The following is a 16,437-nucleotide window of genomic DNA, read 5'->3' as shown; positions in this document are numbered from 1 at the left end:
CTGCTACTTTTGAAATAAATTCCAGTGGTCCAGTGATTTGAACCTCCTTGAGGTGTGTTTTTATGCGTGTTGCCAGGATAGGTTCATCAGGACAATCTGTATCTGTCAGCAGTTCTTCAAAAACCTTTTAGTAAGCCTGCAATAGCACTGCCACAGAGATGTACATAAGTGACACTGATTATAGAAAGAAAATTCTACCAAGCTTACTTCCAATTGCTAGCAAATAATACACACAGAATTAATGTGCATACTTCACTGGAAGAAAAAAGAATTGTATTTTATTTATTAGGAATCCCAGACATTTGGAACTTTCATCTTCCAGGACAGAGTTATTTTTCCTTGGGGTTATAAAAATAGTTTTGTAACCAGTTATATGTTTTTAATTTTGCAGTCTTCTTTCCTGAACATTAAAGCAAGCTCCATGAAGTTAAAAAAACTTAATTACATCTAACTGGCTAACACCGCTGCATGTCTATAATTGTGTGTCACCTTGCAACACTACATTGTCTAAATGTTTTCTTTTTCCTTTTGGCAATCTACTTAATAATTCCAAGCACAGCTGATGAAAGATTACTTCTAGAGAAATACTTCTTATTACAATATTGTACAGAAAATAAAAATTCTTATTTAGATGTACACAATATTTTGCTGAAAGGCATTTAATATTAGTTTAGAACCTTTGTACTGACAGCTGCTCAGCAGGACAAAATCTCTCCATTTGATTAGAGTCTTCAGGCAGCCTCATGAAAATTGTTACTGAGAAAGAGTAATTAGGGTTCTCCCTCTCTTTCACCTTCGGTAATGGGTTTATCTAAATGTGCAAGGAGGCTTACTTTTAATGGTTTTAATCTACGTATATATAGAGGGGGGTTAAAACTACAGGTCCATTTTAACCCAAACTATTCTATGATTCTATGATTTATGAAGGGTATGGTTATGTTAATACAAAAACTGACGAAGGATAAATACAAAACAAAACCACCAAGTTTCATAAAACTAAGTAGTTGCATAAAATTGAAAAATAGCAGAAATTCTGAATGATAGTTTGAAAGACACTGTTAGTAAAACAGCTGCTTCAGGGTGCAGTTCAGTATGATTTGCTGACTTGTTTTTGCTAACACCATCTTATTTAGCTGTAATAAACGACTGATTATAGCACTGTGTCACGTGAAAAGGGGAGACTTCCTTTACCCTTAGTGTGGGGACATTTACTCAACTCGACTCAGAGGATGAAAGCCAGCTGTGTAGAGAATGACCTTGATGTTTGTAATCCCACTTTCCTTTGCTACAGAATGAAAGAAGGTCTAGGTCTTATGCTAAAGAAAGTAGAGCAGAGAACTGAATTGGCTTAAATTCTGCCACTGCTTCCTGCATGAACCCAAGCACACTGGTGCAGTCAAAACTGCTGTGTATTCTGAGCACACAGTCTGGCACACAAAGGCTTAGGTTTGCAGAAGTTTTAAGAATTCATAAGTACAAGTTAAGTGACTTGACTTGCTACTATTAAAAACTCCAGCTCTGAACAAATGTTAAAAATTGTGTTCTTTGAGAAAGAAGGCAATGATTATTCTGCATTAGTTACACAAACTGGTCTTTGCTTTGAGGATATATTATTGTGTCATAGTACCATGCTGTAAAACAGAAATAATAATAAACACTAATTTCACAAGAGTATTATAAAAGGGAGACACTAACATTTGTAATTTTGATGGAACCCATCAGTCTTATGAGGAAATCGACAGTGTCATATTCAGAGAAAGATTTGAATGCTGCAGTGAGCCAGGGGGCCACACACTGAATGAAGCACATCTTTAAATGACATATTTGCTAACTGTCTGTTAAATGAGTACTATCCATCTTGTGACCTGAATGAGGCAGGCAAGGAAAGAGTTGGAGAAAAATAGTGTTCTCACATAATTAAAGTCAGTATCATAATACAACACATTTCAGCCCAAATACTTTAAAAGTTTGGCTAAGCTCCTAGCAACAGAATGAAAACTGTTCCAATGAGAAGTTCTGGGAACTGTAAATATAGCCTTGTTTCCTGTATTAGATCTAACCTACTGTTATTACAAAAATCCTCACAAAACTAATGAAACACTTTGCAAACTAACACAAGAACAATTTGGAATAGCATTCTAATGGTGGAAGATCAAATCCTTCAAAAGGCTTTGTTTATGCTGTCAGAATTTTGAGACAGGCATTCTCTTTTGAATGAGAGCGACTTAGTTATTTTCTATGCAAGAAAAAAAATAGGAAAGAAAAAATCTTATATTGACAAGATCTGTTCATGATTGGAGCCTGGTATAATCACTCAAGATTATGACCTCAGAGTCAGTGGGTTTAATTAGTATTTAAGTGCATGTACTTTAGCTACATTTAATTACAATCCCAGATTCCTATCTATTATTTGACAGATGATTGCTACTATTTGGCATTCAAACAGCTTCCAAAAAATAGGAAGGGAAAAACCCACTAAGAATAATAATTAGTGATACAGCATGCTGTTACACAAAACAAGCCTACAGCAAATGCTAGATCTCATAAAGACACACATACAAAGACTTAGTCATCAAAGTATTAAAGCAAAAGAAAGCCCTAAACTGAGTTATGTTTTGTGTTTTCTCTTTGTTTAGATTATGATCTCACATTTCAGTTCCACAGACTAGAAGCTTGTGTGGTAGTGCCCATGAGACCCTAGTATCACAGATAAATCTAAAGAATCAGAACCTCCAGATATATATTTCTAAGGATAAACCTGAGCACTGCATCCATACGGATACTATACAATATACTATATGCTGCCAGGCTTTGCAATATTGCAAAGTTATTGCAAAGTGTTATTGCCTCCTTTCGTAATATTGAAGAATGCCATCAGTTCAATTGATATCCAAAACAGCCACAATGATGTTTGCAATTAAAAAGTGATTCTGCAGTTGAGCTCTTCTTGCCTCCAACTTAATAGGATTTTGCCTAACTTCTGAAAAAGGAAATAAAAAAGGACAAATACACAAGAAGCGATCTAGTACCCCTAAAGATCTGATTGTTACCACTTCAGGGCATGTTGATTTACCTCAGCATTGAGAATTTGTTTGTTGTCTTTTCCTCCATCTGCTCATATTATATAATCTATTTTTAATGTTGACACATTTACATTTTAAAACAACCCAGAGACACATCTTTACTCATATAGCTTGCTAAATGAGAATAAAATTCAAACTGAAATGCATCAGCTATTTCTGCTGACACCCAAAGTATGTACTTCTTTCTCTTACTTCTCTGAAACTCTTCCCTTGGATTTATAAATCCTGTCACTTTTTTGGTGTAACAGACCATATTGTCACCATAATTTGTGATTCTTAAAAATCTCACACTATTTACAAGGTTATTTGTCTTAGGTTTACAGATCCTTCAATTAAACATGTATACGAGCAAGTCTTAATCTCTTTTGGTTGTAAATTAAAAGTGCACTTTTAGGTGTTACAGGGCTTAGAGATTATATTTTTAAGGCCAAAATACCTAAAGTTATAAAAAACCTGAATGAGTAAACACCATTAACAGGGATTGACAGAACAGTATACAACAATAATGTGAAGAAAGTGTTAAATTACTTATACAGAAATTTCATCAAAGTCTCTGCTCAACTTCCTGTTTTGTTTAATAGATGAGAAATCTAGTTAGGATGTTCCTAAGTCAAGAACTGGACAAATCCTGGAACGCTAGAGTGTGAGAAATAGGAGTATTGTCAGTAAGGGAGCTAAGTGAGCAAAACCCTGAGTGGGATTGCACTGCAAGGGGGAGCTCTAGGAGTAAGAGCAGGAATCAGGGATAATAAGCAAGCCACAAGGACAAGGTACAGTAACATGCAGTGTGAGTAAAACAAAAGCAACCTGCTGAGTGTCCCAGAGCAATGAGTGCAATTTGCTCCCATGTCTGATGGGTAGGCAGCTATCAGTCAGCCTGACACCAGTCTTCAATCCTGGAAGACCAGTTACATGCAGGTGACATCTGTAGCTGAGCATTGAAAAAAAGACTACATGAATATCCATCTGAATTTTATAAACATAGGACAATTTCCATGCACAAGTATAACATGAACACTTAAAATATCTTAGATACTGCTATGTAGTTAAGCGGCCTGATTAGGTCATTGAGAGCTTTGAGTTGACAGTGATCTCAGCCCATCATTATTTTCTGTGGTTTTAGCCTGGTCTTCATTTCAGAGACAGATTTTAGTGAGATCCTCAACTTTCTCCCTATATATAGACATCTTGCATGAAAGAAGCAGTACTTTATATGTGTGAAAGCAAATATGTGGCTGTCGACAGTTTATTTTATATACCATAGCAGAAAAATTGTCTGCAATGCCTGTGTGAACCCATTAGCACAGAGCTAGATGAGGTATTACACTTCATCTGCAGCTGAAAATTCTGTCAGTTGACAGAAAAGGGGCAGAGGGACAGGGGAAATACAGACAGGCAATAGATATAAAGAGACAGAAGTTTAATAGCAAGTATATCAGAAAAAAAGGGTATGAAATACATTTGATGCAGGTGAAAGATGTCAGCTTATTGCTTTTTATTTATAGACCTGCATAGAAGTGTACAGTGCTTTTTCATATAAAAATTAAATTGATGCAGATAGCTCAAGGAATAGACATGTGAAATCAGAATTGGCATATAGAGAGTAGTAGAATGAGTTAAATTATTGTGGAATAGGAACTGGTTTATCCTCTGGTTATCACAATAAAAATGCAATGAATTATATGAATTATTCTGAAGAAATATCCAGTGTCTTGCTAATGAGATTCAAAGTGTCATTATACAATGTAAGGTGTTCAAACAGGAATTAGTGATAAGCAGATAAGTCTTAGGGGAAAAAAGAAGTGCAAGACTAGAAAACACATAATAGCAAAAGCCACACACAGACCTATTTGAATAAGAGATCTAATACCCTAAGAAAAAATTATTTCCTGAAAAGATGTTGTCTCAAAGACCAACCTTTTCTATAAACTAGAGAAAAGATAAAACACAAACAGAACTTCTTGAAGCACCAGTTAATTTCTGCTCCCAAAATACACCTTAAAGGTATCAGAATCCACAAACATTATCTCAGAATAGATCTTTCGTGTTTGTACACACTTAATTGTTCTGGATGATGCATGACTATTTTATTTACTTCATTAATACTTGAGTTCTACTAAGGAATTGAATGTTGTAAGGATTCAAAGGTTCAAGAGCAGTTGAACAGACTGATTGAGGTCTAAATCTAAAATAATGCTCAGCTAGGGCAATATCTCATATTCAGACCCAAAAATTATGATTACCTAACATGCAAGTGCTCTTTGGGTTGCCACCACCTATGATCTTTGTAGAAAGGAAGTAAGTTCTGTGAAGACTGAAGTAAGAGAATGAATGTGGTAATTTTCTATGAAGTTAATTCTAGCGAAATTACTTGTTTATTTTGGGGTTTTTTTGTAAAATTAGCACAAGGTTTGTATAAGCATAATGGATACATGTATTGTGCCTATAAATTCTCATTCATATGGGATAGACCACTGTAGCAATGCTTTGAAGTTAACGAGCCTTCTCAGTTCATTACAGATAAAAATACTGAGTTTCCACCTTCAAATGAAATGAATAACTGTCAGCTGTGTAAACAAGTTTTGAATTTAATTTCTGGTACCACGGAAGCAGCAACAGCAATTTCTTTTCATACATTTGATATGTAGAGACAGGCAGCAAACACTAACTCTTCAAAAACTTCCCAAAATGGTTTTAATTACTTTTCTAATTTTTTTTTTTAAATGAAGACTTACGACAGTAACACATAGCAGAGATTATTTGTACTTCCAGCACTGTGAAGCAGTAATGGTTTATTCTTCTTGTACTTGATAGGATGAGCATTATTTACAAATCTAAATGATTCTGAATTTTGAAAGTCTCTATTTCACAAAGTAGCAAAATGATGTTTTAGACGGGATGCATAAGAGAATAAATACTCTTGGAAAACAGAAAATTTGAGAATATTTCTAATGGGAACACTTTCACCTGACAGAAATAATATAACATATTTTCCCAAAGGACAAGGAGTTATTTTTACCTGTTTTTCTTCTTACAGAATCATAAAAAAAAAAATACTTTAAGATCATCAAGTCTAACCATCAAGCTATCACTGCCAAGTCCACCACTAAACCTTAAGTGCCACATCTACATATTTTACATACATCCACGGATGGTGACTCAACCACTTCAATGGACAGCCTGTTCCAGTGCTTGATAACCCTTTTGATGAAGAAATTTTTCCTGATATCCAATCTAAACCTCCCCTGGCACAACTGGAGACCATTTCCTCTTTCAATCAGCACTGATTAAATGCAAATTCTAATACTCCGCACCACACACCTTCCACATAACTAAAAAAGTGTCAAACACTTCCCATTTGCTGCTGTCATTTAACATAAAAATTTATGAGGCATCTGACAATAGCTCACTAGATCACATTTACATGGATAACTCGGTCTGCATGGGCTAAGAAGGACTGAATTAATGAATGGACTGAATTAATGAATCTACTGTTGCTTCATAAGTCTGTCACTGAAGGGATAATCTGCAAATGCAGAAGCAGGGACTGGGAGATGCACTGGCTGCAGTCACTGATGACTCCCTCCTCTGCAGTCTCAAGAAGCTAATCTTGCTCAGGTCAGAGTGCTTGATCCATGTTCCTGGGAATGACTCAGGACACAAGCAATAAGACAGCATGTGTGCACACTTAGGGTTTTCTTTCTCCTCTGTCCCAATTTCATTCCCAGAAGTGCTGTACTTATGAAAGGCACAGCGTGAGAGACCATAAGAGACTTACATCTTCTCTGCACAAACAAACAGTCTGGGTGGCAGCAATGAAGCAAAAGCTTCCCTAGGGCACACACTAGGATTATCAACAAGGGAAGACTACTTCTGGATTAAAGCTTTGGCCCGCTGTCATCTATGGCAAAACTCCCACTGAAGTCAGTGTAGCCAGGATTTCACGTCTGTTGCAGCTATTTTGACTCCCTGCCTGTTCTGCCTTGGGACTTAGAGCCAGCACAAAAAGGGTCTTAACAGTGCCAGAAGCTTTTGTGTTATGAACTGCAGCAGAAGTCCTGAAACCCTTCACATAAACAACAAAATACTCATCAGCCTTAAGAAATTTAAGACACTGCCAAGCTCCAGGGGGTTCAAACCTGCATACACAAGTATGACATTTCACATTGGCACACCATGCTGAAACACCCGTATCCTGTTTAAGTGCTTTCTTTTTTTTTTTCCTTTTTATGAAAGTGTTACGGCAGAAAATTCATGTTTTGATTGAACACAGAGCAAGAAGCAAGCTAAATTATATACTCAATACAAATCTCATGCAATAATGATGAAAGTGTAAAATGACTGTAACAAAAGCAGACACTTTATGAAGTAGTCTCCTCTAAATTCAGTATGTGTAGGCAATACAGAGAAAATGGAAATGCATTAAAAAAAGATGAAACTGTAGATCAGACTGGCCAAAAGTCTTAATGAGACTGTAAAATATTATGGTAAGTCTCTGTTTAAAATATACTCGGCCTTTGTCACTGCATATAAAACAGATAGAAACTTAGCAAGATGTCAGGAACATAATTGTAAGTCAAGCTGCCATGGAATTACAGTGCTCAAAAAACACAAAAAGCCAGTTCTGAGCTCCTGACACGATAAATTTTTGCTGACTTCAGCACAAAGCAAAAATAACTCAAATAATTGTAGGCTGCAGGACTAGACCTTGGTCGTTATTTCACCTAAACACAGAAGAGCTTTAGTTTAGTGAGGATGGCATGAACTTTGCAATGAACACCTATTTAAAAAGCAGTCAAAATTCTGCTGCTGCTGCTGCTGCTGCTACTCAATGAAGAAGCAGCCACTTCATCTCAGACAGCATACAGATGCCCTACTTACAATACGTTAACAGTCCCTACAAAAGAAATGGATATTTATAGTTGGATTTATTAGACTTACATTGTCATGTAAAGACACACACACAATACTGTATTAGATTAGTTTAGATTAACTTAAGGTGTTGGGGTTTTTTCCTAACTCTGAGTCCATATTTTAATAGAAGCTTTAAAAAAAAAGGTTTAAACTTTAGAATGGGGTATATTTAGAATTCCATTCAGCTTTGCAAGGAAAATAAAAAGGCTGCAATTCAAGATCTTCTAGGAATAAAATTTCTCCTGAAATACATGACATTTCCAAATGGAAATACTATCAGAACAAACACTTGAGATGCAATTCTAGGTCTACAGAAACATCTACAGAAAGTAGAAACAACAAAGCATTTCATTCTAAAAGTTTTAAGCATAGCCACTGGTTTTTAGTTCTTCATCAACAATTCATCAGTCCTTAGCTGTAATTATAGCAATTAAGATAGTGCTCAGAACTGTTTTATGCTTGCTTAAAAATATTACTGCTGAAGCTTACTGAACTACTCTGGCTTGAGTAAATGCATGGCAAAAATAAAGCTTTGGAACACCTGCTTTCCAATGCAAGGACACACAATGGCATATGATCTTCCACCTTTCCTTTTAGATAGAGTCAAGGGAATAAAGTCACCCAAATATCTGTGAAAGACAGCTAACACTAAATATGTCATACATTAGGCATCATCCTTTGCAGTGATAAATTCTTTAGCAAGCTACATGTCTGGGGGGAGAAAAGGGCTGGGGAAAATGAATGTGCCTTAAACATCATCTACATCGTTCTGATGAGATATTTAGTTACACATCCCTCTCCTATTGCTAAGAAGGAGGATGCATCATGATAGCCATTCTGCAGAACATTCATCATCAGAAAATCAGGTTCCTTACAAAGCTTCTTTGCTTAACATTTTCCTATTTGTGTCTGTACCCAGTATTTTGTATTTGTAGGAAATTTTGTAATTGTAGGAAATACATAAATTTTTAAAGTATCCAAGGAAAAAAAACACGAGTTATTATTCTCCTAAAATAGTTGTCTAAAGGCAGAAAAAAATATTGCCAGATATTCAGAACTGGATATTTTTAAAATTATTTCATTCACAGGTGGTCCTTTACTAACCATCTAAAGACAACTAGGTACTTTGATTCCTATTTCTATCACTCTAAATTATTAACACTTGACTGTTAGAGCTAAATATTCAGAAAAGTATCTTCAGACTCTCCATCCTATTTCTTCTTCAGTCTTCTGGAAATCTTTCTGGATACTGTCCCTACATTCCGTCTCTTCACACAAAAAGCTTTACATTCCATGTTTTCTGATTAATTGCTGTGATTTTTTCATGTGACTATTTAGTGAGAAATTTTTAAAAAAGTATGGGGGATCATGGAATCAGACTCTGGAACAAAAGAAGTCAGACAGGTGTTAATCTTCAGAAAACCCCTCAACCCTTTTCCACTTGAATTTTTTTTTTTCCTATGTGTTCCTTTGGATTTTTGCTATGCTATCTATAATAATCATTGTTCTGTCTTCAGACTAAGTTTCTTTATACCTTCATTTACATTTTTCTTCATCATATTCCTGTTCATCTAAGTTTATTTTTCATTGTATGGACCTAACCACCTCCTCTCAGCTTATCCCTACATTCACTCAAGCCCATGCCCAGTGATCTAAACTAGCTTTGACCATGATTTAAAAATTTTTACATTTGCCTCCAGCCTTTATACCTCCATGTTTCCCCTCATAAAGAAGTTTCAATCTCAATAATCTCAACAGGAACAATCAGTGCAAGGAGAAAAAGTGCTTGCCCAGTGCCTTGATTTTTTTTTTTTTAATATTTTGGAATAAGTAACTAAGAATAGTGAAAACGTCAAAGATATAACAGAAATGGTGTTATCACCAACAAATACATTGAACTTCAATTTTTACTTAACAGTGAAATAACAAAGTAGAACCAGACTAAAGTAACTTATTTGAAAGGTTTATCATTATCTCAAAATGTAATACCTACAGCTTAAACATAAAATTCTAATTCCATATGCAGAATTGAATCTGCTGTTCAGTTAACTTACAAGTCCCTTACACTAATTCATACATATTGCATATACATGGTGAACAGAATACATTTGTTTCAACTGCTGGATTACCTGATGAAGCTCAGCTTGACTACAAATGATTGGATGCCTGACAAAAACACAGGAAGAAACTCTTTAGGAAGAGTAATTCCTTATATGGTAATTTTGCTGGACACTCAACTCTTGACAGATGCCCCAAAACCAGTGAATACTGGGCATTTATTCCCATCTGTACTTGTAAGAAGATTATGACCTTTCATTTGCCACGTGTGCCCCACAGCTGTTTCACGGCCACCTTGCATTACCTTAATAAGCTGAAGCGCATGAGCCGAACAGCGTAACCAAACCCCCAGGGTTGGGAGCTCCAGGAAACACTTAAACCAGCACATCATCTTTCATTGTGGGTAGAAACAAGATCAAGTACTTGAGTTTTGACCACTTTAGAGAGTTTTCCTCTTTGCTGCAACTTAGATTTGCCTTAGTCCTTGGGTAACAGTCTTCAGCACATGGTAGCTGAGGTCTGCCAGGAGGTCTTTAACAAAGAGCCCTCTTCTCTGCAGTGCATACACATTCTTACTGTCTGTATGTCAGGGCAAGAAGCCCCACGCTTTGTCGTCAGCAAGAGCATTGTGCAAGATTGCTGTCTCTTCTAAAAGCATTCCCTCCAGGGAATTCAAAATGATCAGGCAGTTTGAGAAAAGGCAATCTCAGCCTGGGCTGAATACAAATCAAATACATAAATGAAATTGCACATCACTTAAACTTACTGATGAGAAGTATTGACAGCAGCACAGCCTTTTCCCTTTCCCAGGATTCTTCGAGTCTAACTTATATACACCAAAATAATTACACTGCTCTTCTACACTGGTTATCAAGATGCTTCTGACACTACACACTGTCAGATTTCAAGGGGCTGAAGGGTTATCTGTTAGGGCAGACTCATTAGTGGCCATTACATCTAATAGGGATTGAATAGTCACTACTGCGTGTTCTGCAAGGATGTTTGTTTTCAAAAGTATTATAGCAGTAAATCATAAATTCAAGTCTGAGTTTAACTGTAAAGCAATTCTATGCTTCTAGAATTAATAAGTTGTAATTCCTTTCTGTCTTTAAATTACAAAAATCAGAAATAGTTTCTCACTCTTTTGACCCTGGTCAAGATTTTAAACTGTCTCTTTTGGATCAATAGCTTAAGAATGGTGTGTAGTTTACAGTTTATCTCCTACCTGCTTAAAGGAAATACTTCACACTTCTTTTATTCAAAACTCAGACTGGAAAGTGAGCGATGAGTTATGAAACCAAGGCAAACCATCTTGCATCCTATTTATCCCACCACACTCCTTCTGAATTATTTGCCCAGCTCGTAGGCTACATCCCAATCCAACAGAGATTTGCTTAATGGGGGGAGAAGATGCATTTTGAACAGGATTTGTTGATGGCTGAAGAGTGTAGCCAAGCCTCTCAGCATGGATAACAGCTGGCCCTACAATGATCACCTTGAATAAGGCAATATTGGGAAGGTAATCTACAAACAGGTAACAAAGGTAAAAAGTTCAGGGTTTACCACATTAATCTCTATATTGCATTAAATAGATTGATGGGCAAAGCCTGACCAATCTTTTTACATATGATCACAAACCACCATATTTCAGTTACATTTTATTCTAAAAAGTAATCATTCGAGCCCCTATTTTTTTTTAATTAGAAAATTGGCAGATTTTTTTAAAATGTGAATTTTTAATTCAAACTATTCACAGGAAAATTCAAAAGGAAGTGTGATAAAAATATTACAGAAAACTAATTCCAAGATACTCAATTTACAGACTTTTTCAGATTTCTGCCTTTGTTGCACCAAAATATAATACCAGTTTCATTCAGTGCCTCTAGGCATAAAACTCCTTGATATAAATTCAACAAGAAAGAGAGCAATTACACATTCTGACCTGTATTTCTTCATTTCTCATGTATTTCTAATACAAGGGTGATTTCTATTTGCATTTTACAATTTTCTGAGTCCGCTAATTGTAAGACATTCTAAAATAAATGTAAATTGTCTGGATGGACACCATCCAATTTCTAATGGACAGGTGTTCATATAAAAATTCAACAGTATCAGCGACAAGCTAGCAGTAACTGGTGGGGTGAGGGGTAGAGAGAAATTATTTGGCTCTCAACTGAACTTCCTGTTTAACCACAGGGATGATCAAATTAGGTCAAGGTCAAGTATGTGAAAGAGCAGCTGCACCATGCAGCAAACAAGGACTACTGGTGTATCAATATATAATATAGTAAAAATGTTTTGCTTTTCTAAACCACCATTTCATGTCTTCCAATTCAAAGCTGCTGCAGGAGAAAGTGGCCTCCTGCACTCTCAGCCTTTTTTCTGGGCTCTGTAGATTCATCTCCTTCCCAGGCTGCTTGAAGCCTTGTGGCAGAGCAGTCCCTTAGCACTCACTGCAGTAGGCCACCTCTTGTCTACATGGAAAACATTAAAGGTGTCCAACATAGCAACTAATAACCAACTAATCTTCCCCCTACGGGATGAGAGATGTTTAAATCGCCCTGGCAGAATGAAATGACTGGACTGGGGGTGACTTTCTTATCCACAGAAATTTTTCTCAGATGTCACTCATTTAGGACCCTTATTAACTACTACAAACAGATGCTTTCAACACACAGTGGTTCTGGGACCTGTAGTGCTTTGGCTTAATAATCTATGATTTTCCTGTTTCAGTAAATGAAAATAAATTGATTTATGGCAGTTAATGCACAGGTACTGAAAATGGCAGCTGCAGTTTTTTTGATACCCATCTGTCCTCCTCTTATTCCATCTGCTTCCTTCACTCATTGCACTGGAATTCAGCTTCACAAAATGCAGTCCAAACTCTTTCATGTAGCACAGTGTAAGTTACCTAGTTACCCAGCTAAAAGACATTTTCAAAATAAATCACTCTCCTTGTACTCTGTAGAAGGCAACAGACATGGATTTTATGGTTAATAAATATCAGAGCAATGTTTTTTTCAACAAAATACACAACTATTGGTAAATTTCCTGTGATTTCAGATGGTGCACTTGAAAATATTACCATAAAGGCTCATCATTTTAAACAATTATTGATTACACCGTGGGGATTTTTCACCAATTCCACTTGATGCTGCTTTTAAAATGGTAAGTACCTACATTACTCTATGATTTATAGATGGGTTAGATCTTTATAGATAATACAACAGTATAAATGAACACTAATATATAATTTCATTTGATTATGTAGCTTTTATTAAACTGTGTTGACTGACTTTTTTTATTCTTCAACAGTTCTTTGGCCTGTTAATGATTAAAGATTTGGATTTCACTCTTTACACTAAATGTAAGTGTTTAACAGGAAAAGAAAACCTAAGAAAGCACTCTCTCCTTACAATCCAAAATGGAAGATACAATATAAAGGTTGAAATGAATTTATTGAGAAATTTTGAATAGCACAATTACAAAAGCTAATGCTAAAACCCATTTTTTCTACAGGATACTAAAAATAAAGGATATTTCCATTATTATCCCATCTTTAAGGCAATGTGGTGCATGAGGTCAATCGAAGGTCGAGGAGGGTGGTTGCTGTTGCTCTCTAAAAGGGCTCACACTTTAAATATCTCAGTGTTCATGTTGTCTTTCATTTCTACACTAATGTGGTACTTTGAATACCTACATGCCTTAAATGCTTTGGTTTATGTATTTACCACTTCATTATTGGCATCACATTAAAATGGAATAGTTACATTTTATTTGCACTACAAAGGTCTTTTAACTGATACTGAATTTATACAGAATAGAATATTCAAGACTAGCATACAAAATACAGTGCACAAGAACATGCATTTAGACACAACTTTGTGATCAGGGTGATAGCAACTCTATTTATCTTTTTTTTTTTTTAATTACACACATTATTTTACTAAAAATTCAGTAGCATAGCTGCCTGAAAGAATTGTATTGAGTCAAAAACAATAAACTACTTTACCTCTTGAGATACAGAAGTGTTTATAACATAAGGAAACTTAAAAATATGTAATAAGAATTTAGGTTGGAAATTTTTTTCCAGCATGAAAAATAGAAACAAATCCTGGTAATAGCACTTTGTAAAACAGAACTTTCATATTGCAGATCCATTATCATGATGTAGGTGACTAAAAAATGAGGATTGCAATTCTTTTAATCTTTATGTGTATTTAAATACATAAAAGCCATTTTTTCCTTTCTATGACAGAGTTTGAAGTACTTACAAACGAAAGCAAAAAACCAAACTGCTGGTATTAACCATAGAGAAAAAAAAAAAAAAAAAAAGTCTGTATACCTCCTGTGGCCCTTTAAAAACCATTCATAATTAAGCATTTGCATAAGGATAAAGCAAGAAAACTCTTACATGCAAAAACATGTATCTTTTAGACATCTGCAAACTACTTATCTTGATCTGTTCCGTAAATAGAAACTAATTACAGAGAGACTGAAATCAAGACAATGCCCTAGAAAATAAGAGGCAATCATTTTAAAATATACTCAAAATGGTGTGAGTAAATCTGTATCGTACAGATTCATATTTAACACATAGATCTTTTTTGGCCTAACCTTCCTCCTTTTACAAGAAATGGTTAAACTTCTACTAATTCCATTAAAAGCATCATCAGCCTTGATGCATTCTTTCTCCAGTAATATTTCCTGCCCTGCAGAGTATCAATATTAACTGTGAATGGCAGAACTGTAAAGGCTCTAGTGAAAAAAAAACCTTCAATCCTCTGAATTAATGCCTGAGCTCTGACTTCTAAGTGAAGAAAGAGATCAGCAAGTCAGCTACTGCTCACATTGCTTTCTTATTCATAATTGAAAAACCAGGGGCTTGGGGAGTCCTTAGCAACCTAATCCATTCCTTCTCAGGAATTTTATGTAAGTTTTCTTTTAATATAACTTTATTCTCCTGCTTTTGTTATAAATATAACTTCAGAAACAAGTTTGATCCAAGGCTAAATTTCAAACCCCAAAACTGACACAATATAGGGGCCAGCAGCAAAGTTGAAATTTCAAATATGCTGAGTCAATCCTGCCAAGGTGAGTGTTAGGGCTTCTCAGTTTCAAAGGGTACCTCAGCTGCTGTACTTGGACAGTAATATTACCCAGTCACCGCAGAAGTGCATATCAAGCTGTTTCTTAGAGCAAATAGCAACTCTTTATTGGCAAAAGGAGGCTGGCAAAGGACAAAATAGAAAACCCTTCAGCCACTCGAAGCTGGAGACCTGAGTCAGGAACATTATTTTCTTTGGGAGCTGGGAGGAAGAGGTGGTTTGATGGATCCACTGAAGTCAGCCAAGTTAAAAGTTGCATGCTGGATTTCACAAAATGAAGCACAACCATGGCCTTTATTTTTAGACATCTGTACTAAAGGAAGGGAGATTAAGATGCCTGAAATGATTATTCTTCACAGGCAGGTCACTCAGAAATCCGATCTGTATGATTGCAGACACTTGTAAACATTGATTCACCAGGATACAGCACTAAGCTATAACTCACATAGTTTTAGTGTTTTGCAGCAACTCAGCAGTCAAAAACCATATCCCATTAGAACAGTGTACAAAGTGACAATTTGCTGTGCTGCTTTACAAAGTCATAATGGGAAGAAATACCTTTAGGATTGCCTTAAACTACCATCTGTTCAGAAAAAGGCAAAATACATTAATTGACATACAACATTTTGCCAGCCAGTAGTAGCAGTAAGCATTATCCCTTTCCCCTACCCTTCACCTTAAAAGGGACTGTTCTAAATCCCTTCAGTTTTGGCATATACATTTTCTGTGACAAAAATAAATGGAAGCAACTGAACACATAACTGTGTGCAAAAAAGCACAGCCCAGGATGCAATACACAACAACCCAGTGCACATGTTCTGTTTGCTATATACTGCTATCCTGAAGTGTAGAATATTTGCACAAATATAGGAAACTCTCAATGGCAGCAACAGGCAACACTTTCAGCCTAGCTCAGTCCTAGTCTGTGCCTTCAGAGACCTATTTCACACCAGCTGGACATTAACCTCAATAGCATTTACCTGAGTTTCAAATAAATCACACATTCTTAGTCCTAACTTCCTGATTCACAGTCCAACAACACTATCGTTTTGGTCTACCTTAAAGCAAGGGCAAAATGAATTATGCAGCTATGTCTACGTGGAGGTACTGGGCATGGTAAAGGAGGAATGCAGAGTGATCATTTAAAGCTAAAGCTTTAAAATTAGATCACAGAAAATGCATTTAAATAGTTACAGCAGCAATGATTTAACTTCCCACTACTCAACACTACAAGACCACAACCTGAAAATTTATTCTATGACTTTTGGTTTGTA

General features: G+C 35.9%; 1 protein-coding gene and 1 long non-coding RNA gene across 10 annotated transcripts in view; one reads left to right on the top strand and one right to left on the bottom strand.

Annotated features, from left to right (window-relative positions):
- Positions 1–16,437, bottom strand: part of LOC125328372 — a 185,467-nt gene that overhangs the window by 108,595 nt on the left and 60,435 nt on the right. The window lies entirely within an intron of this gene.
- Positions 1–16,437, top strand: part of B3GALT1 (beta-1,3-galactosyltransferase 1) — a 187,289-nt gene that overhangs the window by 120,585 nt on the left and 50,267 nt on the right. For 6 of the 9 annotated variants that reach the window (XM_048308919.1, XM_048308909.1, XM_048308916.1 and 3 more), the window contains 2 exons: positions 13,119–13,223; positions 13,371–13,422. The gene's annotated coding sequence lies outside the window, so the exon portion shown is untranslated. The remainder of the gene's footprint in view (positions 1–13,118; positions 13,224–13,370; positions 13,423–16,437) is intronic. The other 3 variants (XM_048308917.1, XM_048308908.1, XM_048308913.1) reach the window with 1 other exon arrangement.

Source organism: Corvus hawaiiensis, chromosome 7, assembly GCF_020740725.1.
Source record: "Corvus hawaiiensis isolate bCorHaw1 chromosome 7, bCorHaw1.pri.cur, whole genome shotgun sequence".
In the NCBI taxonomy this organism is placed as follows: domain Eukaryota; kingdom Metazoa; phylum Chordata; class Aves; order Passeriformes; family Corvidae; genus Corvus; species Corvus hawaiiensis.
The sequence above is the reverse complement of the archived record's forward strand: the minus strand, read 5'-3'. Positions and strand labels throughout refer to the sequence as shown.